Below are 26,263 nucleotides of genomic sequence, written 5' to 3'. Positions count from 1 at the left end.
AGTTAGGAAGTGTCGTCTTTGGGAGGAGCGTCGGGAAATAATGCCAGTGTGACTCCTGCTGTAGTAGTGTAGTCTGAACCAGTATTTAGCACAGAGGGGGTAAATGTTATGCAGTCAAAAGATTGTAGAGGATTCAGGGGAGGCAAAGGAAAATGAAATGTGGCAAATAGTGAGGAAAATAGACAGAGAATCTACAGAGAATCTATGTTGATAGATTTGGCAATGTAAGAAAATTATTTATATGTGGATCACAATACCACCTGTTTCCTGCATGTACAAAGAGAGTGTATGTTAACTAATCTCTCTCGGGGAGTTCGAAGAGCATGCCCAAACCATCTCCATCTACCACTCACCATGATCTCATCCACGTGTGGCACTCGAGTAATCTCTTACAGTTTAATTTCTAATCCTGTCCTGCCATTCAACACCCAATATTTTTCAGAGGGGTCATGAACTTGAAAAAGCAAAACACGAAGAACTGTAAAGTTAGAAGAGTTTTAGGGTATAATTCAGAAAGCACCGCCAGTTAGGTGGGTGGTAACAGAGAAGAAAAATAGATTTGTAAGTAATTTGTATTTTTCCTAGTATACAAACATGGAGCTTTTAATAGGGGTATACCCCCATAAATATCGGAGGGTTTGTATCTACGCCGGAACAAACAGTGAAGGAGTAAAGAAAACTAAAGCAAATCAAAGAAAATTAAATCATACCTCGAAACAGAGCGGCCAGAAGAGCGGGCCACGTGTGGCCATTCAACGACCAATCCACGAGAGCTCCTTCCGGGACTGACGCAATTACAAGACAGGCCATAACCTATATATGGACTCCTTGCTCTGCCATTTTCCCCTGCACATTACGCCGTCCATCGTACATCAAGCGAGACACGTGGCCTGCAAATCACAGCTGAGGTGAAGGTTTCAACATCTACCTAAAATTGAATTATGCAGTGAATTTATAACGTCGAACAAAGACTTATGGCTGCTATTATGAACTTAAAATAAATACTGTAAAAGAATGAGGTAAATAAGAGGAAAAATAAATAAACATACACCACAAGTGATTAAGACTTTGCATAATTTCAATGAAGTATTTTACATTTCTAAAACAACTCTAAACTTTCATTTGGATATGATGTTTATGATGAAAGATAACAAGCTTTAAGATAATGGGATATGTTACATTTTCAAGCAAAACGTCCTCGGAAGCTACGTAGAGATTCTCCGAGACAGACCTTAATCAAAACACTACAAATTAGCAATTTGTATTTTTCCTAAGTAAACAAACCTGAGACCTTTTCTAGGATGAGACAATTATTATTATTAACATTATTACTTGCAAAGCTACAACCCTCATTGGAAAAGCAGGATGCTATAAGCCCATGGGCTCCAACAGGGAAAATAGCCCAGTGAGAAAAGGAAACAAGGAAAAATAACATTTTTAAGAGTAACATTAAAATAAATATCTCCTATATAAACTATAAAAACTTTAACAAAACATGAGGAAGAGAAACAAGACAGAACAGCATACCTGAGTTTACCCTGAAGCAAGAAAAAGACAAATGGTATCAAATTTGTAGTTTATTCCAACGCAGATACAAACATCGGAGTCATTTATATGAGTGTTCCTTAGATGGGAGGAAGTCTCCGTGAAGTTTAGAGGTCTGCCCTTCCTCTCTCTCAATACAATTACTGTAAGTGATAGCAAGAGATCAAAGTGAATTAATATGAACAGTTCAGCCGGCTCGTAAAGAGGTAAGGCTTTACGTTCCATTCTATAAATACTTTTCCAGGGGTGAAGTGACATGAACATCAAGTGTTATATAGTATCAACACTTCAATATATTATCAAATATATCAACAAGTATTTAACTTCTAAGCAGTCTTACTTGGTTTAGAATGGATTCCAAGTGAAGGCTTCAAGTCCAGACTAGATCACCATCTGCCTAAGTACTCATTACATATCCTTATAACAAAGAGAATAAAAGATGCCTGAGATAAAAGTTACATGTCCCATAAGAGCTTATACTGTAGTTAGATTATTTGCTGAGCAGCCACAATAGGGCCCATAGAAAAGGTGTCTAGAGACCCGTGTCTGAAATCTTTAAGATAATGATAAATAAAAGCAGTCTGTCTCTTCAAAACACCAGGTTTTAGAACTTGAGCTGAAGTGGTTTTTGCGGAATGCTAGGGTCACGGCAAGTCGGCATATATCATGCGCTCGAGGGGTGGCCCTTGGAGACGCTTCTTCCCCTGAGGATTGATAAGTTCTCATGATCGTTTCTCTTGACCACAATGAAATAGTGTTTCTGTATACTTTCTGTTCAGAGCAGCTAGTTCTCACAAACAAATTGGAGATTCTGGGCTTAAGATACTGTGTTCTTTACAGATATTTATGCACTGCTCTTACGGGGGCATAGTAACATGTCATCTGGGTCATCAGTTGCCGTATTTGATGGCCTATAAGACACACGGGCATATAAGACGAACTCTCCTTTCAGCAGGTCAGATTCAGGAAAAAAAGTTTGTATTGTATTTAAGCATATATTCTTGAAAACAGTCCGGTGTAATGTAAATTACCCACAATGGGTGATACAACATTAACAAAATCAAGGCCTTCTTCATCCGTGACTGGAACCTCAGTGTGTTCCTGACACGAAGGACCTGGATGGAGGATAACCTTCGCTGAAGGACAAATCTTACGTTTCTTGTCATTGCTGACAAAAGACGAAGAAGGGGAACGATCTCTTTTAGACCGAAACTTGCGGCGAGAACGATATCTCTCCCACTGGGAAGACAACCAATCGCTACAATACTCACACGGTGATTCTACAGAACATCATTTGCTTCTAGAGGGAAGGACAAACCGGATGTGAATCCACTTCCAAACGGCTTATAAATGTGCCACGGGGCGACTATCACAACCAGGCCAGGAACGGATCCCATTTGGCATAATAGTCGAAAGGCACACACTCCCAATCTCACATATAATGATAGAATGCAAGAGACAGTCAATATCAAAGGCACAAAAGACACAAGCACTAAGAACTATAATGGTACGACGAGGGCGATGCGGACGTCTGGTCACAGAAAGTGGATTCATCCGACCTACTTCACAACCAGATGTGTTAGAGGGAAGCGCTTTAGACAAAACGTTTTGCATCATGCGCAGCAGTGGCCTGGCAACGAAGCATCTATCTATATACCAAGGCACTTCCTCCAATTTTGGGGAGTAGCTGACATCAAACAAAACAAAATAAGGGGTGGGGGGACCTTTCCTCTCTACGCTCCTCCCAGCCTGACGAGGGACTCAATTGAGATCGGCTGGTACTGCTAACGAAGCATGATGCAATCACACCAATTTTCTTTTGATTGTCTGATCCTATAAAAAGTAATTAGGAGTAACCCATATAAATGACTCGGAAGTTTGTATTTACGTAGGAATAAATCCTTCAATAATGATTGATTGATTGAATGAAAGTTTTCTGGCACTTACAGATACTTGTATAGCTCCCCCAAAAGATGTTCTTATCCAGAATGTGAAAAAAAGCAGCAAAAGAAATGATGGTTAGTTGGGTATAAAGTGACTAGTGCAGTTTTGGTCCTTCATGTTAAACTGCCATTTGTAACAAGCTAATACATACCCTCTAGAGATCCCCAAGATATGATGAGAGTAATTCTGCAACAAACAGTTGTAAAATACCTTCTGTACGTGTCATAAACCTCCCTTATCACTATAATATAAATTAGAATAGAATGACCCTTATACCGTACCATGGTTTTTATTTCTTTATCTTCACCGGTAATATGTTATTTTCATTAGTAAAATAAATTTTTGAATATACTTACCCGGTGATCATATAGCTGTCAGCTCTGCTGCCCGACAGAAAAACCTAAGGACAAAATACGCCAGCGATCGCTATACAGGTGGGGGTGTACATCAACTGCGCCATCTGTCTAGCAGGTACTCAAGTACTCCATGTCAACACAGAACCAATTTTCTCCTCGGCCCACTGGGTCTCTATTGGGGAGGAAGGGAGGGTCCTTTAATCTATGATCACCGGGTAAGTATATTCAAAAATTTATTTTACTAATGAAAATAACATTTTTCAATATTAAACTTAGCCGGTGATCATATAGCTGATTCACACCCAGGGGGGTGGGTAGAGACCAGCAGTACATGTTGACATTATTATGAGCTAAGTATTTTGTATTTCATTTTAGCAGTTATTCAAAATAACAAACATAAAATAAATAAGTACCTGGTAAGGAAGTCGACTTGAACAATTACTCTGCCTTTTTAAGTACGTCTTCCTTACTGAGCCTCGCGATCCTCATAGGATGCTGAGCGACTCCTAGGAGCTGAAGTATGAAGGGTTGCAACCCATACTAAAGGTCCTCATCAAAACCTCTAATCTAGGCGCTTCTCAAGAAATGACTTTGACCACCCGCCAAATCAAGTAGGATGCGAAAGGCTTCTTAGCCTTCCGGACAACCCAAAAACAATAATAAAACATTTCAAGAGAAAGATTAAAAAAGGTTATGGAATTAGGGAATTGTAGTGGTTGAGCCCTCACCACTACTGCACTCGTTGCTACGAATGGTCCCAGAGTGTAGCATTTCTCGTAAAGAGACTGGACATTCTTAAGATAAAAAGACGCGAACACTGATTTGCTTTTCCAATAGGTTGCGTCGAATATACTTTGCAGAGATCTATTTTGTTTAAAGGCCACGGAAGTTGCGACAGCTCTAACTTCGTGTGTCCTTACCTTCAGCAAATCTTGGTCTTCCTCATTCAGATGGGAATGAGCTTCTCATATTAACAGTCTGATAAAAAAGGAAAAGGCATTCATTGACATAGGCAAAGATGGATTCTTAACTGAACACCATAAAGCTTCAGACGGGCCTCGTAAAGGTTTTTAAATAGAACTTAAGAGCTCTTACAGGACGTAAGACTCTTTCTAGTTCATTTCCAACCATACGATAAGTTTGGAATATCGAACGATATTGGTCAAGGCCGAGAAGGCAGCTCGTGTTTGGCAAGAAAACCAAGTTGTAGAACATGTAGCCGTTTCGGATGAGAATCCGATGTTCTTGCTGAAGGCATGAATCTCACTGACTCTTTTAGCTGTGGCTAAGCATATCAGGAAAAGAGTCTTAAAGGTGAGATCTTTCAGGGAGGCTGATTGTAGCGGTTCGAACCTGTCTGACATAAGGAATCTTAGTACCACGTCTAAATTCCAACCAGGTGTAACCAAACGACGCTCCTTCGTGGTCTCAAAAGACTTAAGGAGGTCCTGTAGATCTTTATTGTTGGAAAGATCTAAGCCTCTGTGACGGAAGACTGATGCCAACATGCTTCTGTAACCCTTGATAGTGGGAGCTGAAAGAGATCGTTCTTTCCTCAGATATAAGAGAAAGTCAGCTATTTGAGTTACAGAGGTACTGGTCGAGGATACGGATACTGACTTGCACCAGTTTCGGAAGATTTCCCACTTCGATTGGTAGATTCTAAGGGTGGATGTTCTCCTTGCTCTAGCAAACACTCTGGTTGCCTCCTTCGAAAAGCCTCTAGCTCTCGAGAGTCTTTCGATAGTCTGAAGGCAGTCAGACGAAGAGCGTGGCGGCCTTTGTGTACCTTCTTTACGCGTGGCTGACGTAGAAGGTCCACCCTTAGGGGAAGTGTTCTGGGAACGTCTACTAGCCATCGAAGTACCTCGGTGAGTCATTCTCTCGCGGGCCAGAGGGAAGCAACTAGCGTCAACCTTGTCCCTTCGTGAGAGGCGAACTTCTGCAGTACCTTGTTGACAATCTTGAACGGAGGGAATGCATATAGATCTAGATGTGACCAATCTAGTAGAAAGGCATCTATATGAACTACTGCTGGGTCCGGGATAGGTGAGCAAACTATTGGGAGCCTCTTGGTCATCGAGGTTGCGAAGAGATGTATGGTTGGCTGGCCCCAGGTGGCCCAAAGTCTCTTGCATACATCCTTGTGGAGGGTCCATTCTGTTGGAATGATTTGTCCCTTCCGACTGAGACAATCTGCCATGACATTCAAGTTGCCTTGGATGAACCTCGTTACTAGCGAAATGTTTAGACCTTTTGACCAGGTGAGGAGGTCCCTTGCGATCTCGTACAACGTCAGTGAGTGGGTCCCTCCTTGCTTGGAGATGTACGCCAAAGCCGTGGTGTTGTCCGAGTTCACCTCCACCACTTTGCCTTGAAGAAGAGACTTGAAGCTTTTCAAGGCCAGATGAACTGCCAGTAGCTCCTTGCAGTTGATATGCATTGTCCTTTGACTCGAGTTCCATATTCCCGAGCATTCCCGACCGTCTAATGTCGCGCCCCAGCCTACGTCCGATGCGTCCGAGAAGAGAACGTGGTTGGGAGTCTGAACAGCCAGGGGCAGACCCTCTCTGAGGCTGATACTGTCCTTCCACCATGTCAGGCAAGACTTCATCTTCTCGGAAACGGGGATCGAGACCGCTTCTAGCGTCTTGTCCTTTTTCCAGTGAAATGCTAGGTGATATTGAAGAGGACGGAGGTGTAGTCTTCCTAATGACACGAACTGTTCCAGGGATGATAGCGTCCCTATCAGACTCATCCACTTCCTGACTGAACATCGTTCCTTCTTCAGCATCTTCTGGATGGATAGCAGGGCTTGATCTATTCTGGGGGCTGATCGTCTTGTTGTTCAGCAACGTCCTCATCAGAGGGTTCCTCATCCGAAAACTGATGAGGAAACGGCAACGGAGTGGGCAACGTCTGACTCGCTGAGTCCGGTCGCACTGGTGGATGCGTGACGGAGCCGGACGCAATATCATGGAACTGCTGCACAGTCTGTGAACTGTCAACAACCATGGGTGCGCGAGGAAGCACAGCGTCAACCCGAGACTGTCTAGACCGTCTGGGTTGTGCAGTCAACACCCTACCGGGTTGCTGAGGTTGACGCACTGCGTCAAAACAAGTCACCTCTGCTGGTTGTTGAACGTCCTGAACGTCAACAACCACCTCCGAGCGTCGCTTAACGTCAACGTGCGGCTGGCAACCCACACTGGGTCGCATCGGTGGAGGAACCACCTCAACTGGCAGACGCGAGTAGGTTACCTCAGCGTCAACAGGGCGCACAACCGACCGGTTGGAAGGTTGTTGGCCAGAAGGTTCGGTAGCAACCTTCTCCGCATTAAAGTCCTCTATCAAGGACGCAAGCTTGGACTGCATGTCTTGCAGCAAAGCCCATTTAGGGTCTACGGGAGCAGGTGTGGCAACAGACGGGGTTAGCGACTGAGGCGGTACCGTTTACCATCCCTGAAAGCCTTGTTATGCGTGACCTAATTGTACAGCAAAACTTCAAAGGCTCGAAAACAGCTGAGAAGTTGACCTGTAAACAACTTGGAGCGTCTCCTGGCCAGGCGCCAGGGAGAGTCTACGAGAATTGAGAAGTCTATCTGGGCAGAGGCATGAACTCCCAAGCCGAGAACTTCTCTCGTGTCATATCAGACTCTCGCTCTATAAACCAGTTTAAAAGAAGGGAAAGCAAAGGCTGTATCCCCCAAACTCCTCCTGGTGAAAAACCAGTCGCCTAGCCAACGTAACGCTCTCTAGGAGAGCGAGAGAGCACTAGCTTAAAAACAACGGCTTCGAAGTAGCTAGGCCTAGTGTAAGCTCTGACGTTTAGGCGAACGAGGAGCAGCAGTTACAAAAAGATCCGGACAAAGATCCTTAAAAAAATCATCATGATTTAATTAAAGTCCATAGGAGGCTAAGCAGCTTTAGGCTCCTCTCCATCTGACAGAGTCCTCAAGGGAATATCAGTAGGAGGGAGAACAGCAACTTCCTCATCTACAGGAACCTTTTCCGATAAAAGCTGAGTCTCAAGCAAGGGAGAGACCTACCGTGGTGGCAATGCTTTACAAGCAGAGTCCACACTCACTGGTGCATTAGTAGCGGACCAGAACACAACGTCATGTAACTGCTTGACAGTCTGTGAACTGTCAACAACTGAACTGTCAATCACAACAGGTGCGTGAGGACGCACAGCGTCCACTCGAGACTGCTTTGACTGCCTAGACTGAGCAGTCAAAACAACTCTAGAATGCGGAGGTTGACGCACAGCGTCAAAACAAGTCAACTCTGATTGTTAGTGAACGTCTTGAACGTCAACAGGAGCATCAGCAAGTGGCCTAACGTCCAAATGCGGCTGAAAAACCACACGAGACCGCATCGAGTGTGGTTCTAAACAACCTGACTGACGTGACTAAGCTACGCCAACGTCAACAGTAAGCACAAAGGAACGTTAGGTTGGCTGAAAGCCAGGATATCGATGAGATAAACGGCTAGACCAACGGACTAATCGGCAGAATAGTCTTCCATTGGGGAGGCAAGCATATACTGCATGTCTTGCCACACAACCCATTAAGGATCAACGGAAATGGTTGTGGTAAGAGACGAGGGTAACGTCTGTGACCGCAACACTTTGCCTACAAAAAAAGACTCTCGGAGTCTGTGTTACGCTTTTGTTAGGCGGCGAGCAGTTATCCGATGACTGCATAGGGTCAGAGCTGTCCTAATGGTTGTAACCAGGACGCTGGACCTGTCCTGAAAGGACTGACTTTCGCTTAAGGGCTTCGAAACCTTGTGACAGGTTTCTTATGCGAAAAGCCTTCGGATGACGAGGAGAAGCAACGTCTCTCTCGTCTTATGGTAGGGGAGATCTTGGTAAGATACACCCGATACCATAGAGGGAAAACGTCTGTTCGTTGGTCAAGGCCTCTCGAACCCATAAGTCGTTTGACATTACTTCTCCCCTGGGCTTGGGAGCATGTAAGAGGTCCCGGACTAGGTGAACGACAGGCACGAACAGACGAACCCTTGGACGCAACACTGTAACACTTTGCGCCTCGGACGCAACACTGTAACACTTTGCGCATATCACTTTATCACTTCGATTTTCTGTTTTGCACTTATTTCTACCTGAAACACGCAATTCTACCCTTAATTAAAAGGTAGTAATTGCGAAATCAATCGTATAATGCAAGCTCATTAATACCAGCAAAAAACAGAAAACATATTTTAAGATAAAAAAATCAGTGGCTGGGAAAGAGACTAAACACTAGTTCATATAACTACGTTTTCAATCTCTCACCGCACATAGCCTGGGGACGAGAATAAAAAACTAAAAACGTTTTATCCTTCCTCCCCGTACAGCGACTAGGGACGAGAGTAACTCGAGAACAACGTTACCCGCTTGAACGGAACGTTTTCTCTCCTCTCTCTCCCTCCGTCTCTATCTCTCTCTCTCTTTCTCTCTTGATTTCGCACCTAAGAGAAGAGCCCAATTATATTTCGTCAAAAAAACATGTTATTTGACTAAAGGAAAAAACTGAAAGGTTTTTCAAATAAAAAGTTCCTTTAAAATAGAATTTAAAACATTTAAGCTAAGAAATGTTATTTTTATTAATAAAATAAATTTTTGAATATACTTACCCGATAATCATGTAGCTGTCAACTCCGTTGCCCGACAGAATTCTATGGAGGGATACGCCAGCTATCACAATACTAGAAGGGGGTGTACTTACCAGCGCCACCTGTGGCCAGGTACTCAATCATTTGTTGTTGACACCTCCTCAATTATTCCTCGGTCCACTGGTTCTCTCTGGGGAGGAAAGGGAGGGTCGATTAAATCATGATTATCGGGTAAGTATATTCAAAAGTTTAATATTGAAAAATGTTATTTTTATTAATAACATTTTTCAATATTAAACTTACCCGATAATCATGTAGCTGATTCACACCCAGGGAGGTGGGTGAAAACCAGTGTACATGATTAAAGGATAGCTAAGTATCCCAAATTTCATATAACAGTTATCTCAAATAACAATGAAATAATAAGTACCTGGTAAGGAAGTCGAATAGAACCGTTACTCTGCCTTTTATTTAAAGTTCGTCTTCCTTACTGAGCGCAGCGTTCCTCTTGGAGGCTGAATCAACCCAAAGGTGCCAAAGTACAAGGGGTTGCAACCCTACTAAAGGACCTCTACCAAACCTTTAACCCAGGCGCTTCTCAAGAATGAATAGACCACCCGCCAAATCCAAGGATGCGGAAGGCTTCTTAGCCTACCGTAACAACCATAAAAACAACAATAAAAGTATTCAAGAGAAAGGTTAAAAAGGTTATGGGATTAAGGGAATGTAGTGGCTGAGCCCTCACCTACTACTGCACTCGCTGCTACGAATGGTCCCAGGGTGTAGCAGTTCTCGTAAAGAGACTGGACATCTTTCAGATAAAATGATGCAAACACTGACTTGCTCCTCCAATAGGTTGCATCCATAATGCTCTGCAGAGAACGGTTTTTATTAAAGGCCAACGAAGTAGCTACAGCTCTTACTTCGTGGGTCCTTACCTTCAGCAATGCAAGGTCTTCCTCCTTTAAGTGAGAATGTGCTTCTCTGATCAGAAGCCTTATATAGTACGAAAGCCCATTCTTGGACATGGGTCTCGAGGGTTTCTTGATGGCACACCATAAGGCTTCTGACTGTCCTCGAATAGGTTTAGACCTCTTCAGATAATATTTGAGAGCTCTGACAGGGCAAAGAACTCTCTCTAGTTCGTTACCTACCATGTTGGAGAGGCTAGGTATTTCGAACGATCTAGGCCAAGGACGTGAAGGAAGCTCGTTCTTTGCTAGGAATCCAAGCTGAAAAGAACATGTAGCTGATTCGGTTGTGAAACCAATGTTCTTGCTGAAGGCATGAACCTCACTGACTCTCTTAGCTGTTGCAAGGCAAACGAGAAAAGCAGTCTTGAGGGTAAGATCCTTGAAGGAAGCTGACTGGAGAGGTTCGAACCTAGATGTCATAAGGAACCTTAAGACTACGTCTAGATTCCAGCCTGGAGTGGAAAGACGACGTTCTTTAGACGTCTCAAAAGACTTGAGAATGTCTTGAAGGTCCTTGTTGGAAGACAGGTCCAAACCCCTGTGGCGGAGGACTGAGGCCAACATGCTCCTATACCCTTTAATCGTAGGTGTTGAAAGGGATCTCTCATTCCTAAGATGAAGAAGGAAGTCAGCTATTTGGATCACAGAGGTATTGGTAGAGGATATTGAATTGGCTCTACACCAGCTTCGGAAGACCTCCCACTTAGACTGGTAGACTCTACGAGTGGAAATTCTTCTAGCTCTGGCAATCGCACTGGCTGCCTCCTTCGAAAAGCCTCTAGCTCTAGCGAATCTTTCGACAGTCTGAAGGCAGTCAGTCGAAGAGCGTGGAGGTTTGGGTGCAACCTGTCTACGTGTGGTTGACGTAGAAGGTCCACTCTTAGAGGTAGAGTCCTGGGGAAGTCGACTAGCCATTGAAGTACCTCTGTGTACCATTCTCTTGCAGGCCAAAGGGGAGCAACCAGCGTCAGCCGTGTCCCTTCGTGCGAGACGAATTTCTGCAGAACTTTGTTTATAATCTTGAACGGAGGGAATGCGTACAGGTCGAGATGGGACCAGTTCAGAAGAAAAGCATCCACATGAACCGCTGCAGGGTCTGGAACAGGGGAACAATAAAGCGGAAGTCTCTTGGTGATGGAGGTGGCAAACAGATCTATGGTAGGTTGACCCCACAAGGTCCAAAGTCTGCTGCACACACTCTTGTGGAGGGTCCATTCCGTGGGAATGACCTGATTCCTTCTGCTGAGGCGATCCGCTGAAACATTCATATCGCCCTGGATGAACCTCGTGACCAGTGTGAGGTTTAGACCTCTTGACCAAATGAGGAGGTCCCTTGCGATCTCGTAAAGGCTCCTCGAATGGGTCCCTCCTTGCTTGGAGATGTAAGCCAAGGCTGTGGTGTTGTCTGAATTCACCTCCACCACTTTGCCTAGCAGGAGGGACTTGAAGTTCAACAGGGCAAGATGAACTGCTAACAGTTCCTTGCAGTTGATGTGGAGTAATCCTTGTTCCTTGTTCCATACTCCTGAGCATTCCCGTCCGTCCAAGGTCGCACCCCAGCCCGAGTCCGATGCATCCGAGAAGAGATGAAGATGGGGGGTCTGGATGGCCAATGATAGACCCTCCTTGAGAAGGAGATTGTGCTTCCACCACCGGAGAGTGGTCTTCATCTCTTGGTTGATAGGGATAGAGACTGCTTCTAGAGTCGAGCCCTTGTCCCAATGAGCTGCAAGATGGAATTGAAGAGGGCGGAGGTGGAGTCTCCCTAGCTCGACAAACAGGGCCAGAGATGAGAGGGTCCCTGTGAGACTCATCCACTGTCTCACTGAGCAATTGCTCCTCTTCAGCATGCTCATGATGCACTCTAGGGCTTGGTTTATCCTGGGGGCCGATGGAAAAGCCCGAAAATCCCGACTCTGAATCTCCATTCCCAGGTACACAATGGATTGGGAGGGAATGAGTTGAGATTTCTCTATATTGACTAATAGACCTAGGTCTCTGATTAGATCTAAAGTCCAAGAGAGGTTCTCCAGACAACGACGACTCGTGGAGGCTCTCAACAGCCAGTCGTCTAGGTAGAGGGAGGCTCTGATGTTCGATAAGTGCAGGAATTTCGCTACATTCCTCATCAGATGAGTAAAGACCATAGGAGCTGTGCTTAGGCCAAAACACAGGGCTTGGAACTGATAGACAACCTTTCCGAAAACGAATCTCAGGAAAGGTTGGGAGTCTGGATGAATGGGAACGTGAAAGTATGCATCTTTCAAGTCCAACGAGACCATCCAGTCCTCCTGTCTGACCGCTGCTAAGACCGACTTGGTCGTCTCCATTGTGAACGTCTGCTTGGTGACATACTCGTTGAGAGAGCTGACGTCCAGCACCGGTCTCCAACCTCCTGTCTTTTTGGCTACAAGAAAGAGACGGTTGTAGAAGCCCGGGGATTGATGGTCCCGGACTATAACCACTGCCTTCTTCTGCACAAGTAGCGACACCTCCTGTTGCAATGCTAGCCTCTTGTCCTCTTCTTTGTAGTTGGGAGAGAGGTTGATGGGCGATGTGGTCAGAGGCGGTTTGAGGCAGAATGGAATCCTGTAACCGTACCTCAGCCAACTGACAGACTGTGCGTCTGCACCTCTCTTCTCCCAGGCTTGCCAGAAGATCTTGAGTCTGGCTCCTACTGTTGTCTGGAGAATCTGAGAGTCAGTGCTTTCCCTTAGATGTCCTGGGTCCTTTCCTAGACTTGCCCCTGTGAGAGTCTGGACGGGAGCTTCCTCGGCTGGGGGCTCTACCACGAAAGGGCGGTATGAACCTAGTGGCCGGGGTATCAGCCACTGGGGAGCGATAAGTCTTGGGGACAGAGGTGGTAACCTTAGACTTACGAGCCGATGAGGCTACAAGATCGTGCGTGTCCTTCTGTATCAGGGCAGCCGACAAGTCCTTAACTAGCTCCTCGGGAAAGAGGAACTTTGAGAGTGGAGCAAAAAGGAGCTGTGACCGCTGGCACGGTGTAATGCTGGCTGAGAGGAAGGTACACAGTTGTTCCCTTTTCTTCAACACCCCTGATACAAATAACGACGCTAGCTCACCCGATCCATCCCTGATAGCCTTATCCATGCAGGACATAATTAGCATGGCAGAGTCTTTGTCCGCAGGAGATGTTTTCTTGCTGAGGGCTCCCAGGCACCAGTCGAGAAAGTTGAACATTTCGAAAGCTCTGAACAACCCTTTCAGAAGATGATCCAGGTCTGAGAAGGTCCAACAAACCTTCGAGCGTCTCATCGCAGTCCTCCTAGGCGAGTCCACCAGACTTGAGAAGTCAGCCTGGGCAGAGGCAGGTACTCCCAAGCCTGGTGCTTCCCCTGTTGCATACCAAACGCAACCTTTCGAAGCGAGCTTCGTTGGAGGGAACATGAAGGAAGTCTTGCCCAGGTGTTGTTTAGACTGAAGCCACTCCCCTAAGATCCTTAAAGCCCTCTTGGAGGATCTAGCTAGGACAAGCTTAGTATAGTTCGACTTAGCTTGTTGTACGCCTAGCGAAAACTCAGATGGAGGAGAGCGGGGAACAGCAGAGACGAAGTGGTCAGGGTAAAGCTCCCTGAGTAGAGCCAGGACCTTTCGAAAATCAATAGACAATGGAGAAAGCTTAGACTCCTCCACGTCTGATGAGGGATCAAGGTGTGCCTCCTCATCATCCGACACTTCATCAGCAGAGGGTAGCAAAGCAATAGGACCAGAATGCTGAACCGCAGAGTCAGAACGGGTAGGAACAATAACAGAGGTTTCCTCATCTTGAGGGAAAACCTGAGGCTCAGACTGCATAGGCTGAACAACAGACGGAGCAGAAGGCAGGCGCATGGATGAAGGAGGTTGACTCCTAGCAAGAGTTGAACCCAAGGATTGCACAAGCTGAGCGGAGGACGGAGGCGGAGTAGTCCGTTCCTGTTCCTGTGAGATGAGTGGAGCATGAGAAGGTTGAGGCTGCGCAGAACAAGGTAAAGTTCTCGCAAGCTGAGGCTCCTGAGGCGCAAGTCCATGGTGTAGAGGAGCTTGCCTAGATGAGGGTTGAGCTCGCTGCAGCGATGGTTAAGCAGACAGACTCACGGAGGGGAGAGGTTGTTGTACCCCAACCGAGAGTTGCACCACTGGTGGAGCAGCAAGGGGAGGAGGAGGAAGAGTGGAATAACTCTCCTGATCCCAAAGCAAGGGTTGCCTTAAAGAAGGCTGAGGCTGAACAACACTGTGAACAGCAAACTCCGAAAGTGGCTCAACATCGTACGCCTGGCAGATGGTGCTGCGACCAGGCGGAGCAGGTGCAGGCTGGGCGAGCACAGGCGGAGCAGGTGCAGGCTGGGCGAGCACAGGCGGAGCAGGTGCAGGCTGGGCGAGCACAGGCGGAGCGAGAACAGGTGGAGGGAGTGTAGGCGGAGGAGGAGGTGCAACACTCTCAGCCCGACACTCACGCATCAAGTCCGAAAGCTGAGCTTGCATGGACTGAAGCAGGGTCCACTTGGGGTCGGCAGAAACGATAACAGACTGAGGTAAAGTCACAGTCGGGGTCTGTATAGGCAGAACCTTACTCCTCTTGGGCGGAGTACAGTCGACCGATGACTGAGGCGAGTCGGAGCTGAGCCAATGACTACAACCTGGCTGAGCACTCGCTGACTGAACTCTACGTTTAAGCGGTCTCGAGACCTGAGACCAACGTTTCTTCCCTGCATGAAGATCAGCGGACGAGAAGACGGGCTCAATCGTCTGCAGGTGGGAGTGACGGTCTAAGGAAGACACGCCCGCAACCACCGAGGAAAATTCTGTGCGCCTAACAAGGCCTGTCGAACCCTTAAGCCCTTCGACATTGCTTCTCCCCTGGGCATGGGAGCTTGCAAGAGGTCCCGGACTGGGAGGACGACTGGCTCGCACAGAAAAATCCTCACGCACCACACTGGCACCACTAGCACTTGGCACTGCACAGACACTAGCACTCGTCACAGCACTGGCACTATTTCCACCCACTGCACTCTTGACCTTCAGTTCTTTAACCTCGGCCATCAGAGACTTATGGTCACTTACCACTGATTCTACTTTATCTCCTAAAGCCTGAATAGCACGCAAAACAGTTGACATATCAGGCGGAGGGCACACAGTAGGTTCGGGGGTAGCCACTACAGGGGTAGGAAAAGGTAGGGGATCATGAGGTGAGGAAAACATAGAAGAGTGAGAACTTCTCCTAACTCTAGTTCTCTCTAACTTAGATGAATATTTTAAAAGACGTACAAAATCCAATTCCGAAAGTCCGGCGCACTCCTCACACCGATTTTCTAATAGACAGGGCCTGTCCCTACAGTCAGAACAAGCGGTGTGAGGATCTACCGAGGCCTTCGGAATACGCCTATTGCAAGACCTACATCGTCTATGGGAGGGAGCTTGCGAAACGTCAGACATCTTGTTTCAAAGAGTAAGTCAAAGGGTGATCCAAAAAACAAGCAAAAATTCATTAACCGTTAATCAGTATTTATATAAAAGCTATCTAGCTAATATAAAGAGGATTCCAGTATGCGACAGCCGTTAATCTAAGAGAATACTTCACCAAATATCCATGAATAGACTCGAAGACCATGAGCGTATCCCAGAACGTCTAGCCGGAAGCACGACAGAGGAATAATTGAGGAGGTGTCAACAACAAATGATTGAGTACCTGGCCACAGGTGGCGCTGGTAAGTACACCCCCTTCTAGTATTGTGATAGCTGGCGTATCCCTCCATAGAATTCTGTCGGGCAACGGAGTTGACAGCTACATGATTATCGGGTAAGTTTAATATTGAAAAAGAATGAACAAAACGTCAGAATCGATTTACTCTTACTGCAAAGTGAAACCGTGATACACTCTCTCTCTATCGTAACGATAGAGCGCATGTTGAACGTCCTGAACGTCAACAACTGCGTAGCATAAATAAACTAAACGTTAGTTCATCTTTGAAAACAGTACGAAGACTATCAAAGAAATTCTTTCATAAAATATTACATTTAAAAAGTTTTAAATCCTTAGCTCTTTAAAAGCTAATTACGATATAAAGGGCTCAACGTTCATTAACTTCGGTTTCCAAGTTAGGACCGCCTACTCTCAGGAAAGGTCTATATAAACAAAACATTAAAATTATTTTTATATGTTTATAATAAATGGAAAGTTAATCGAAGAGGCCTAATAAAGGCGGAGAGATATAAAATATATAGAGGAAAATCTATAACGTGATATAATTACTAAAAGCCTAAACACACTTCCGCTAAGGGAAGGGTCGGCCATTTAAAAGTGAAAGAAAGTTCATACTCTCTTTGTCACCATAATTAAATCTATCCAAAACGAGTTCAAGATTTAAGATGAAGATAAAACACCTGCATAGCGAAAGCTCAAAACTAGAATAGTGTACTTCACCAATTAGTTGTGAAAACAAAACCAGTTTAGCAACAGCGAATAAGCACGTCTTGTCGGGAGCACGACAGAGAGAAAATTGAGTTCTATGTTTACATTGAGTACTGGGTATCTGGACGACAGATGGCGCTGTTGGGCACACCCGCAACCTGTGTAGCGATCGCTGGCGAATTTTACCTTAGAGTTTTCTGTCGAGCAACAGAGTTGCAGCTATTATAATCACCGGCTAAGTTAAATATTTAAAAATGTGTGTGTATGTGCATGAAGTGCTGCTCTGCCTAGTGAAGTGTACCTTATCACTTGCAATCCTGTGCTTCTTGCTATAATTGAAAATTTCCCTCTAATCCAATCAGTGCCCGAAATTTCTTCCCCCCTCAGTGCCATTGGCTGCTTTCGGTTCAAACAGTGAAAATAAGAAAAATAAAAAGAGAGGAGTAACGGTTTGCTCTTCGCTCAGCCTAACCACAAGGTTGAAATAGAAAAAATGACCCCGAGTGTCGAGAGTGCCTCTCGTCCCCCCACCCCTCACATACAGAACAACTGTGTTTATTTTATCAACTCTCGTTCTAACAACAGCGACCCGGAGTCCATCACAGATGTCGTGAGAAATCTCTTCACGGAAGAAGATATCACAATTGCATATGTCTCGTGCAAAGACTATATGCCCGACGGCATTCGGAATGATCGAAATGCAAAGAGCCTGACTTCTCAGAAGAAAATCACTCTCATGTCAACTTGGCTAAAAACCACAACAAATGTTACCATTTGCGCGGATAACCCATACACCCTACCTCCGGCCCAGCCAGCTGACCTCAATACAGTGACTGTACATAACACTGCAGTAAAAGCCTTGGAGTTGTCAATTTCGCTGTCAAATACCTCTGAAGATCTCCGTGCAATCCCTGATGCAATCGCTGCAATGAGGCAGCAAATCAGTGATGCTGTAGGGCAGCAAATCAGTAACGCAATCGCTGCAATGAGGCAACAAATCAGTGATGCATTGGGTCACCAAATCAATGATGCCATCGCTGCAATGAAGCAGCAAATCAGTGATGCAATGGCCCTGCAAATCAATGATGCATTCGCTTCAATGGGGCTAAAAATCAATGAAATAACAAATCAAATTGGAGAGTTGAAAGGAAAATGTAATAAGTTGAATGACCCCACGGACCAACCCCAACTGCCACTTGAACAACCCTCATCTGACCCCACGCCCACCTCGGAACCACAAAACAACCGCTCTAGCCTGCCTGTTACAGGGCCAAGGATCGTTACGAAGCAAACGCCAGTTTTGGATACCACCACCTCCCCCTCCCTATCGTTAGACAGAAGAGATTCAAGAGAAGTACCATCCCCTCCTACCTCTCCCCCCTCCCCCCCCTGCGACTGACTCATATGCCAGGGCGCTAATGTCAAATGCCCAAGACGACAACGAGGGATGGCAGACCTCCCAGCGAAAGACAAAGTTCCGACCTGACCGCAACCGCAAACAGGTCAACCAGCATTCATCCGGGTATATCTCCCTTCACCTCCACCCAAAGAGATGCCACGTCGTTGTCCACAACCTGCATTCCTCAGTGACTGAAGATGCCATCAGGCTCCGGGTTAGGGATATAACAGGATCAGACCCCCTCATTCTTCATAGCCTCAAGTGTAAGACAGTAGGTCAAGTTGCATACAGGGTTTCCTGTTTATTCCATCATCGAGAGCTCCTGGTAGGCGAAAGCTTTGGCCCAGGAGCATATGTGTCCTTTTATGATCATAAAAGAGATCGCCCTCCCCCAGCGACCCTAGTCCCCCGAAGTCACCTACGACAATCAGCCTCCCCCGTCAATGGCCCAGCACCAACCACTCCCACGCCCCCTGAGATTTCTGCTCTTATCTCCAAAGGTCGACGAAATTCATGGAGTCATTAAGTATTTTGTCTTGGAACATATACGGGATCAAGCGGAACTTACCTGTCCTTAATGAGTTTTGCAATGATTTCCGTGGCATTATTGCACTGCAAGAAACCTTACTCCTCCCCCATGACCTGGCTATCAGTGATTCGGTTCATGTTGATTATAACAGTTTCTCTATCTCGTCGATGGTTACTCACGACTACATCATTCAAGGTCGTCCGAAAGGAGGTCTCTCATTTCTATGGCATAGATCACTGGACAAGTGCGTGAAACCAGTGACGTATCAAACTGACAGACTTCTCGGCCTGCAAGTAACGATCGAAGGTAAAACCATATTAGTGATTAATGCATACTTCCCCTGGGAGTGCCAGTCAAACTTTGATCAGTATTGTATATTACTAGGAGAAGTCCAAAGTATTATTAATGATACCACCGCTGACCATGTGTGCATAATAGGAGAGTTTAATGCGCACCCATCCAGACTTTTCTATAATGAATTACAGCGTCTCTGTTCTCAACAATCTCTTCAAATTAGCGATGTTGCCATCCTGCCTCCTTCGTCCTTTACGTACATGCAAAACAGAAATAATATGCCCATCACATCCTGGCTTGATCATTGTATTACCACTGACCGCCTGCATAGCTCTATCACTGAATGTATTATACGATACGACCTTTCGTCTGCATTCGATCACATACCCATACAGATCACATTTCACACACCCTCCCTCCCGGCGGTACCCATCCAAAGGGAGAGGCTACCTTCCATCTCATGGGATTTCTCCAACCTCCAAAAATCCACTGCATTCAAACGCTTATCTGAAAGTAATCTCCGCTCGATAATTCAACCTGCTGAAGCCCTGCTCTGCAATAATCCTAATTGCCGCAACGAACAGCATAAAACAAAACTGAAGGAATTCTACGTAAATATCATAAATGCCCTACGGAGCTCGGGAAGAGACACGTTTAGACTCTCTAGAGGTAACCATCGAAACATACCTGGTTGGAATGACTTAGTTAAAGACCTCTATGCACACTCTCGAGAAATGTTCCTTCTTTGGAGGAACGATGGTAGCCAGAGAGAAGGTCCCCTCGCTCTTCAGATGAGACAAGCGAGAGCCCAGTTCAAACTTGCTCTCCGTCAATGTCGCAGCAACGAAAATCAGCTACGAGCCGATGCACTGTCCAGAAAATTGACCAACCATGACTTCCCCCATCTTTGGAAAGATATTAATTCACTGAACCCAAAATCAAACAAATTATCCCAAAGAGTAGGGGATGCAATTGGTGAAGAATCCATCGCAAGAATGTGGGGGGATCACTTCAGTACCATCCTAAATTGTATAAATGACCAAGATACCCGAAATGAAGTGGATACTCTCATCAATGTCAATATGGATTTTCAATATAGTGACCGTATCTCCCCGAGTGACGTGTGCGAGGCTATCAAGAAATTACCTAGTAACAAGGCTCCCGGCTGCGATGGCCTTCCTGCCGAGGCTTTCAAATTCTGCCACCCTATAATTTATATCCTATTTTCTGCACTATTTAATGCCTGTATATTACACCAATATCTCCCCGAAACCCTGCTACTTGTCCACTTAATACCTCTCATAAAAAACAAACTGAAGGATGCCAGTGACCCAGGAAACTACCGCCCCATCGCCATTACAACAATTTCATCGAAAATATTTGAATCTCTTCAGTTCCGTCGCCTTGCACCATTTCTCCACACCGCAGACAATCAATTTGGTTTTAAGACTAACCACTCGACTGACACCTGTATATATATTTTAAAGGAGTTATTGAATTTCTATATATCCTCGGCCTCCCCTGTCTACTTATGTTTTGTAGACGTGCGGAAGGCATTTGACAAAGTAAACTATCTGAAGCTCTTTTTGAAACTACGCAAAAGGGGAACTCCTCTATATCTCATCGGTATATTATACTGTTGGTTCACAACACAACAGTTCTGTGTCAAATGGGGCAATGTCCTATCCCAGCAATTCGGCTCATCTAACGGTCTCAGGCAAGGAGGCATCCTCTCACCATACTTATTTAATGTTTACACAGACAACTTAAATATCAGACTGAATTCACTTCCCATTGGTTGTACGGTTAATGGCTTTACCATAAATAACCTTTGCTACGCTGACGATATGGTCCTCATCTCCCCCTCTGCTCAAGGCTTACAACGTCTCATCGATACCTGCAACGCATACGCTATTGAACATGACATAATCTATAACGAATCGAAGACAGTGCATGTCTGTCCTTCCTAGATCGCTCCGTTTCGTAGAAGATCCACATATTTACCTTCAAAACCATGAGCTAGAATTTGTCAATGATTTTCCTTACCTAGGTCACATCATTACGAAAGATTTAAGACACATCTGACATTGAAAACAGGCGACGTAAATTGTGTTGTCTAGGGAACATGGTAACGAGAAGATTTGCCTTCTGCCGCCAAGATATCAAAAAACTCCTATTTCAAACCTACTGCTATAACGTATACGGCTGCTCGCTATGGGCAAACTATACGCGAGAATCGATGAGACGTATCACAGTCATTCACAATGATATCCTAAGGCGCCTCACCAATACCCCGAGGCACCATTCAGCTTCAGCGATGTTTGTTGAAAATAGACTGGATAACCTAAAAACCATCATTCGTCGCTCTATAGTAAGTCTCACCTCCCGCCTACGATCTAGTGAAAATCCCCTAATTCAAAATGTGCTTGCAAGTGCAGCGAGAATAAAATCCAAAATGTGGGAAACCTGGAATACGGAAGCGTCAGTAAAATGAATTGTATTCACTAATATTTGATAGTGTGGCTATGCCAAATCTTCATCACTAAATAACTTTGGTGTGATTCCCAGTATTGTTAAGATAACGTGTTTTATCATGTTACATCTTTGTTGTCTGGATGTCCTGTATTTCCTTCACACCCCTGCTCAGTGACTAGATTTTTTTTTTTCCTCCCCAGTGTTCTTTCATTTTCAAGCAATTTCTGTTCCAACATATTATCATTGTCATCTCCATTTTGTTTTCTTTTTTTTTTCTCTCTCTCCCTCTCTTTTTGTTTGCTAATATGTATGGTATCATCATTGCTAAGCGTTAATTCTAATGTGACTTTGTTACCCAAACCTTAGATCTCTGTGGTCAACCTGCTAATTGATGTTTATATTATATCACCGTTTTATTGCATTTCTCATCTTTTTTTTTTTTTTACCGATGTCAAAAGTGTAAGATCACTGTACCCTTATTGTAACTCTGTATATGGCTTCTGCTGAAATAAAGATTACTGTATTATTATTTTAATGATTATGATGGTAACAATTAAAATAAATTCAAGTATACCACAGTAATACAACTGTATATATTCAAGGTAGTGTAATCATTACATCTCCCCAAACCTATGGTCGTAGCTAGAAAACTCTAAAAATGCAAAGTGTCTCGCAAATATGTCCATTTGTATTCATACTTTACTGTCCAGACATCAGCAACGAGAGAAGGAAAATAAAAGAACTGCAGCAACCATACGAAGAGGAAAAGAAGATAATAGGAAATGTTCTGTTTATGGAAGAAAAAATAGAAAAAAGAAAAGAAAGGGATTTTGACGGAGGAAAAATCTATTTCTGGGCGAGGAACCTATGTCGCCCAGTGAAATGCTCCTTAGAGCACCATTTCTAAGGCATAAACACTGTTAAATATACCAGAGAAAAAAGATGCATGGAATGCCAGGAATAAACCCAGCTCGCTCACTCTAATGAGTGTCGGTATAGTAACTGGGGCGTGTAAGAACCAAGACTATAGGTCCCTCACCAGTTACACCTCTCCTTCTTCTTTAGTTTAACTAGAATAAAGAAGAAAACTAAAGAGGTGCCGATGAAAAGGCGAATCCCTCCATCCGGCAACTGAACTGAACTGTGCCAAGAGCAGGATCATACAATGTTTATCCCAAATACACTGTCTTGTAAGCAATAGCTGTACATATTTAAATGGGTGACTCCAGCACAACAGCAAACACAATGAGCAATGGGCATTAAATACACAAAGCATAGTTTAGAACATAATCTTACCCGATTTGCACACAATTGCCCAGACAAATCATTGCAAGCTTTTACTAAATTTTGATCAACTTGTACTTCGTAAATCTCTTTATTCCGTTAATAATAGTGACTCTCGACTGACTCACTCGATAATGAGACTTCAGCCTAGTCTAGTCTTTCATACTCAAAGAGGCCAAAAACTTCTAAATTACCAAGAGTGGCTTCGAAAAGCAGTATGAAATGCAAAATAGGTATTAAATTTGCATTGGTTGTAGTCTATAAGACTATTAGAATATACCTAATATGTTTTATCACATGTTTTGCCTCAAATTCTACTTTATTGTACCACTTTCAATGTCACAATCGATATTGGATAAAATTATAGTTACAAACGGAACAACATTTTGAACAAAATCAAGTTTTCCTCTGGTAAATAATGTGCTTTCACTGAATTTGACCTTCATTTCAACAGCAAATAAACCTAAAACCCGTTAGAATGTCTAAGAACAGGGATATTTTATAGAAATCTAATGGCTTTTGCTCCGCCGTGCGCTCACAGAAAAAGAAAAACATCAAGCTCCTATGTACTGGCAAGCGGTAAATGCTGAGCTGCGCACGCTAACCACCTTGATTATTATTGACGAGATAATTAAGTGTCATTTTCAGAGAAAATGGACATTTTTTTATAGGCAACACCTGTTTTAGGGTACAAAAGCTTTTTTTCGTCTGTCCATAACTATAATAAAAGCTAATTTTGATTATTATGCTGAGAAGAGACCTAGGATGATTTGGTATTGGAAAACGGTATATTTAATTGTATTTCCAGATATAAAAAGACATGACCTAACCTAAAATAAACCCCATCGTAAACTCAGCTACGTCAATGTGTCCTTACAGCTGCAAACCCCAGTAAACTCTCCTAGGATTAGTTGGTGGGTGCGTCCACTTTTCTACAAACTATCCAAATTCTTTGAATTATATACTACTAAAATAACTTTCTTTATAAATAACAATCAAATATGGTAAAATAACATATAAGAAAATATCCCACAGAATTTAATAAAAACTTTATAATACTTTTGCGTAAATTTGTTATGGTGCGGACTAGCCTACCTCGTGCATTCAAAGTCTGCCTTATCTGGTAGGCTACCCATTGACCTGCATTGCCTACCTCGTGCATTCAAAGTCTGCCTTATCTGGTAGGCTACCCATTGACCTGCATTGCCTACCTCGTGCATTCAAAGTCTGCCTTACCTGGTAGGCTACCCGTATGACTTGCATTGCCTACCTCGTGCATTCAAAGTCTGCCTTACCTGGTAGGCTACCCGTATGACCTGCATTGCCTACCTCGTGCATTCAAAGCCTGCCTTACCTGGTAGGCTACCCGTATGACCTGCATTGCCTACCTCGTGCATTCAAAGCCTGCCTTACCTGGTAGGCTACCCGTATGACCTGCATTGCCTACCTCGTGCATTCAAAGCCTGCCTTACCTGGTAGGCTACCAATGACCTGCATTGCCTACCTAATGCAAAGTCTGCCTTACCTGGTAGGCTACCGTATGACCAGTATTGCCTACCTTAAGCATTCAAAGTCTGCCTTACCTGGTAGGCTACCAAAGACCTGTATTGCCTACCTAATGCAAAGTCTGCCTTACCTGGTAGGCTACCGTATGACCAGTATTGCCTACCTTAAGCATTCAAAGTCTGCCTTACCTGGTAGGCTACCAACGACCTGTATTGCCTACCTCATGCATTCAAAGTCTGCCTTACCTGGTAGGCTACCAAAGACCTGTATTGCCTACCTCATGCATTCAAAGTCTGCCTTACCTGGTAGGCTACCCATTGACCTGCATTGCCTACCTCGTGCATTCAAAGTCTGCCTTATCTGGTAGGCTACCCATTGACCTGCATTGCCTACCTCGTGCATTCAAAGTCTGCCTTACCTGGTAGGCTACCGTATGACCTGTATTGCCTACCTCATGCATTCAAAGTCTGCCTTACCTGGTAGGCTACCGTATGACCTGTATTGCCTACCTCATGCATTCAAAGTCTGCCTTACCTGGTAGGCTACCAAAGACCTGTATTGCCTACCTCATGCATTCAAAGTCTGCCTTACCTGGTAGGCTACCAAAGACCTGTATTGCCTACCTCATGCATTCAAAGTCTGCCTTACCGGTATTATTGTAGTGTTTTACAGGGCAATGTAACCTAGGAAAAAAAAAAAACTACTTTTACTTATAGCAAAAATTACGCTCTCTTCGAAAATGGCACTCGTTCCCGTCGCAAATATATCCTACGATAATGGGGGTTCGAAATCACACCCTGTAATACAATACAAATTTACCAATAGCAATGACTCCTTCAGGGCGGTGAGTTGACCTGTAACTTCTGTAACTTAAGGTATGCCATGCAAATTGATGGTTATTACTCGTTAAAATATCTATTATATGATTAGAACTTTGACTTTTTCAATTTTTGGAAAGAAAAACCAAAATAATTGGGGATATACAAATTACGATAAGTACACTCAAGTCTATGTACCCCTATTATATACACAGGGAATACATTAATAGTAGTAACGTATACATACCATAGGGTAATGTTCAACAACTTTTTACATCTAACATTTTATATGACAAATTGTCTAAATGTAAAAGATGTCAAAGAACTTCGTTTCTTCAAATCTTAAAATTGATACTAGTAGTAGCACTCGAGATAACGTATACCTATGTACAGGCTCTCCTTTCTTTGCGATGGATTATTTCAAAGATTATTTTATCTGCAAAATATAACTAAAATTGTTTAATACTTGGAAATTGAATGTAAAATCAGCTCTAAAAACGTACTAAACTAAGAAAAACTACTAGATATATTTAGAAATCCTACAAATACGCATAAAATTTATCGATTTAAAATATTTGCATATTATCAATAATTCCTACTGGAAATTGAATACCAAGTCTAGCCAGTAGACAAATGATATTATATCAAAGATTTTGCTTCCAAAATAATGATATAAAACAGTAGCTCTTATCATATGTTAATGTGTAAATTAATTTCTTCGGCAGAAACAAGACAATGGATGACGTTTGGTTTTTTGGAAAAGCTGGATACCTATATTTTACATTGTTTCTGTTTTTTATACTAACTAAGAGTAATTGTCTTATACCTGAACTATTTGTACGCACACACACACACACAGTTTACCATATATTCAATACTCGCCAGGTTATCAGAATCGGACGTCCAAAAAAATATCTAAGAGAATTGCTACATATCGTGTCGGCAGAGAATATATATTATTATTATCATTATTACTTGCTAAGCTACAACCCTAGTTGGAAAAGCAAGATGCTATAAGCCCAGGGGCCCCAACAGGGAAAATAGCCCAGTAAGGAAAGGAAATGAGGAAAAATAAAATATTTTAAGAACAGTAACATTTAAATAT

The 26,263-nt window shown here is 44.0% G+C and overlaps 1 long non-coding RNA gene across 2 annotated transcripts in view; it reads right to left on the bottom strand.

Moving 5' to 3' along the window:
* LOC137637097 (uncharacterized) overlaps positions 1-25,503 on the bottom strand; it is a 30,218-nt gene extending 4,715 nt beyond the window's left edge. The window contains exons 1-2 of one of the 2 annotated variants that reach the window (XR_011043385.1): positions 25,406-25,503; positions 711-928 (exon numbers count right to left, since the gene is read on the bottom strand). This is a non-coding gene — a long non-coding RNA (uncharacterized lncRNA). Of the gene's footprint in view, positions 1-710; positions 929-3,770; positions 3,804-25,405 lie in introns of those variants that run through there. The other variant, XR_011043386.1, reaches the window with a different exon arrangement.
* Positions 25,504-26,263: the final 760 nt, after the last annotated feature.

This window comes from Palaemon carinicauda, unplaced genomic scaffold (assembly GCF_036898095.1).
Source record: "Palaemon carinicauda isolate YSFRI2023 unplaced genomic scaffold, ASM3689809v2 scaffold530, whole genome shotgun sequence".
Classification (NCBI taxonomy): domain Eukaryota; kingdom Metazoa; phylum Arthropoda; class Malacostraca; order Decapoda; family Palaemonidae; genus Palaemon; species Palaemon carinicauda.
The sequence above is the reverse complement of the archived record's forward strand: the minus strand, read 5'-3'. Positions and strand labels throughout refer to the sequence as shown.